We start from the raw sequence: 4,963 nt of genomic DNA, 5'->3' as shown, positions 1-4,963 counted from the left end.
GACTCGTTCGGACGTGCTGAGCTCTGTTCTGTCTATTCGCTGCGTTGTTTGTTCACAGTCATTATAATAAAGCGTGTTCCTTGTGTTCTTAATTGGTGTTCCTTCTTATTTCTCCGCGGCCTTCCGGTGCGCGTGCGCGAACGCGAGTGCGGAAGCGCGTACGTTACGCGAGCGAGTGCGTGAACGCGACATTCACCGCCCCGGGCGTAACAGTATTTATTAAGTATTTATTACTTTTAATAAAAGTAATAAACTTTTACTTTTTAATAAAAGTAATAAATCCAGTGATTTGACACAAGGAATTGTGTGAATAAATATGTTTATTAAAAAACGGTGATTATAATTTTTTCGCACTCACACACTCGATCATTCAACACACACGCACTCGTTGGATCGATGAGGAAAACGAATTCCGCGAAAGCCGAAGGATCTCTCACATCCAACGTTAACGCGTTTCACGAAAATCGCAGGATTCCGTATGTTCGCAATAATTAAAACCGCACTACGCACTATCGCGTATTATGTGATGCGCGGTATTCACGAGACTGTAGACTTGCTCGCGTAAGTTCGCGTATTTCGCGAAAAATGTCGAATCCGGTTTTAATAGAATTATCGCGGCGTCGCCCGATCTATTAATTATCGAAAGCGTTGTCAAACGACCACGTAATTCACTAATTACGACGCGGAACTTGATTAACGTCGCGCCGGGATAGTCTTCGGTAGCAGCATGGATGCTGACTCTTTCGATTACAAAGAACATTTCATTGTCGCGTCCTGCGGTGGGCGGGGTTGTTGGACAAAAGTGTCAGAACGCGGACAAATAGATTTAGGAATATTTGACTTTGGAAGTTGGGAGTTAGGGAATTATTCGCTAGGGGAAGTGACTTCTAGAGATCGAAATAGTCCTGGGAAATGCAGACGACAGAAGCTGCTTCGTCTAAATGAGGAGTTGCCTCGGAATAGGTTAAATATTTAGCAAAGTCTTCGCGGAAAAGTTTGCAAATAGAGCAGTGGCGCACCGTGCGCAATCTCGTAATCATTTGTCGGCAAGAGTAACAATGTTCAAATCCTTCAGTTTCTAAATAACCAAATCGTAAATAATGTCGAGTTACTAATTCGAATGTCTCTTCTAGTTGATCTTGTCTGGAAACACAACCCGTACAGAAAAGTTCGCCAGTGCCAGATTTATATCGGTAGAAAAGCGCTTTGCAACATATTGCGGTGCGGAGCCAAAGATCAAAGGGCATCGGCGGGGGTCGGTGAACGGAGTCGTCTTCTGGAGGCTCAACAGGAGGGGAAACGCTGTGAGGGTCCATGCTGGAGAAGGAGGTAAGAGGTTCGAATATTTATTTTGAGGAGCATGCTATTGTTTGGAGGAAAAGATGGTAATAGAAATAGCTTAAAGCAGTATGTCAATTTAATTCATTTATTGTAAGCAAAAATCCTTCTTAAAATTCGCCAACAAACTCGAAGTGCATCTCTTTGATACAGATACTGACCCTCTCGGCACGGTCATGTGGGATTTCTCCCTCGTTATACCGAGCGGTCACGTAATCGCGAAAAAATATCGGGCATATGTGACACTTGGTAGCCGGGCGGACTACAGGGAGTAATTCATCGCAATCCCAACAAATCTGATGCGCCGGGTTCGGTCCTACGGTTAGATAATGGCGAGCAGCATCCACATACAGGCTTCGTCTCCGAGGTGGAAGGGCTTCAGTGCACCAGTCACAGAGAATAGTGCCCGTTTCTCTATTCCTAGCGTAGAAGGAAATGCAGCAACTGGCCGATTGTGACCAGGGGTGAGTCAATTGAAGGGCACCCTTAATTATTGGAGGCCAACGGGGCCAGCGATCAAGAGGGTTATTCAGCGGGGTTGACATAATGTAAGCGGGAAGTACTTGAGGTATCTGTTGGTTGAAAAGAATAAGCTTGTTTAGTACATATTTCTTTAGAGATAGGCATGATTACTAGCACGTGCGATATAGCATGCGAAGAGAGATGGTATAGCAATGTTAATTATTTTCTTATGTTACAGAATGACAGCAACGCCTGTGGCCGAGCGGAAAATCACGGGCATTACCTCAGCGGGGAGTCGCTCCGGCAGGTAGTGAAGACGGTAGCGAAGTAAAGTGTTAGAGTGATATGACAACGCGGCGGTTAAACGAATTCATATACTATGAATTACGTGTGAGTATCTAAATAGCTGTAAGAAATGATTGGTCAATAATAGCAATAAATGGTAAAGAAAATGTAATCGTTGCTTTATGTTCCGTCTAATATTCAAGACAACGAGGTGGATAATTATATATATGTAAATGTCAAGAATATTATATTCGTAGTATCACACTCTGAAATTACATGCATGCAAAGAACATAGAATCATCAAATATGTGAGATTTCGTACTTCCTTGTAGTATTTTAAAATATTGCACGAAACATAATATGATAATGCTTGAATAAAAGAGGAGTAATATTACTTGGGTAGTTATGAATATTATAATGATATGCTAAATTACAGTAATATGGTATTATAGTATCAGAACAGTGCAATCATCAACAATGATAATCAATAGTAATATCTTAAGATAAATAATTTGCAATGTGACACAATGAAATAAGAAATAAGTAAATAAAATATCAGTTGTCAATAATGATAACGAAGAGGCAGGAAATAATAATGAATATCATTGGATATACATATATAGGGTGTCCCGTAATGACTAAGACAAATGAATACAGGGTAGATTCATGAGATCATTTTAAGACAAAAGTTCCAATACCAAAATGTTGAGACTATAATAGTTTTTGAATTATAAGTGTTTAAAGTTAACTAATCAGATCGTCTAAAGTTAGCACGCTCAGGTACGGCACAACGCAAACTCCTAAAAACAAAAGCTGACTTATCGCCCATTTTATTAATATCGATATAAGGATTACATATATAAATATAAGATTATTTTTATTAATATTTCTGCAAACATATTAATTAATAACTAAAATTGTATTTAAAATTGTTGTATTTCATATTAAATTGTTAAATTTATTTGTTAATTTAATTGTTAATTTTTATGTTTGTTTTCTTCATTATATATATACGAAAGATGCCTTCATGCTTGTGTACGAATCTATCCCAAATTCAAAAGAAAATAATTACGTTATTTTTTATAGAATTCACTTATAACAATACGATAAAATTAATAATTAAAGTATAATTTTAAGACATTTTACTTACTAGAAAAATATCGTTCTTGTTTATAACCTTAATCAAAGAAATCTTAAATTACTTATTAAATACTTTGGAAAATTTACTCAGACAGCGCTAAAACACATAATATATCCTGCTCTGTCAATTTACGTAGTCATATTAGACTAATATGAAATTTTGCTGGCATATATGGCCGCGCAATAAAACTAACTAAATATGTATAGACGTGTTCCGAATCTGCGCGATTCTTTCCGAATCACTGAATGTATGTATGTGCTCCATGTACGAAGGATCCCTATCTCCCCCTAAATGTTTTGTGTCCATTATCTCAATTTCTCCTTATGAATTACGTTTAAAAAAATTGTATTAATGATTATAAAGCTTGTAATGTAGGTAATCAAGAGATAAGTGTGTAGAGAGGGAGATAATAGTAGGGATAGAATAAGAGAAGTAGGAGGCTGAAGAGGAATGAAGGAAACGAATGAGGATTAAGGAATTAATCGGAGCTCGAGTCAGGTTCCCGAAACCAGCTTAAATATTGGGATGACTTCAGCTGTCTGGACTGCTTGCAATTCTCAAAAGGCTATCGCTTTGGCAATGAGCAAATTATATTGAAAAAACGAATAATCTCTGCGGTTCACTGCCTTGCATTATTGATAATGAGATCGGATAGTCTGTGGATGACGGTCTCCTACCATTGCACGGAGCGTGACTCGAATCACGCCAAGGACGGCATCATCGAACTGGTATTAGTTAAGTAACCAATATCTCTTCCTCTCTCTGTCACTCGATATAACAATAGCGATTATTATTTCAAACTCTTAATGTAAATTGTGACGACGATGCATGTAACTCACGCGTATGACATTTTGATTGATATTTGATTAATAAGAAGGAATGATAAAGATTTTGTAAATTTTACTGAATAATTATATTATATGGATATCGAATGCTTATAATTGTTATTTATTTAACATCAAAGATACTTCTATTAACTCCATCATAGATTGAATCGTTACAAGCTTATATTTATTAAAATGCAAAATCTTAACAGGTGAAAAAATAAGAAATATCTTTTTTTATATTAAATTTGATAAAGCTATATATATCATATAAATGTATATCAAGCGACGCGGTAGCGGCGCGACGCCAAGTATATAAAAGTCGGGTGATGACCTGTGAGTATACGGCACTGTCGAAGCGCTACCGTTAAGCCCGTATCAGACTAAAGATTGAAATTGAGATTGAATTGGGATTTAACTAATTAGAAGAAAGAAAATCAATCTCAAATTTAGTGAACTTTGTTTTGATTGGTCAAATTCCATTCCAATCTCAATCTCAATCTTTAGTCTGATACGGGCTTTAGCTTTATCTTGAAGTTTTGCCTTGTCAGATTTCCGATTTAAATATCTCGGAAACGAAAGCTCTAATAAAAAATCTAATGACACTTTCGTTATATAATGTCGATACGAGCTTTCGATTGAGATCAGCCCGAATGAAATCGGTGCAGTCAATCCCGAGATCTCGAAATCGAGTCTACGAAAATGCCACTTTGGCGATTCCAGTTTTCGTTTTATTCTTATTCAGATTGTCCGCCAAGGCGCATTCGCAACGCCCAACGCGAGCGACTGTCCGTCAAGGGCTGCGTTCCGCAACGCGCATCATGCGCATGATGTATCATGGTATCCTTGTGTTCATCAAATGTTAAACAAAGATAAAAGGATAAATTATGTGCATGATGCGCTTTGCGGAACG

The sequence above is a fragment of the Wasmannia auropunctata genome, unplaced genomic scaffold (genome assembly GCF_000956235.1).
Source record: "Wasmannia auropunctata unplaced genomic scaffold, wasmannia.A_1.0 LD336097.1, whole genome shotgun sequence".
In the NCBI taxonomy this organism is placed as follows: Eukaryota; Metazoa; Arthropoda; class Insecta; order Hymenoptera; family Formicidae; genus Wasmannia; species Wasmannia auropunctata.
This window is presented reverse-complemented; position numbering follows the sequence as displayed.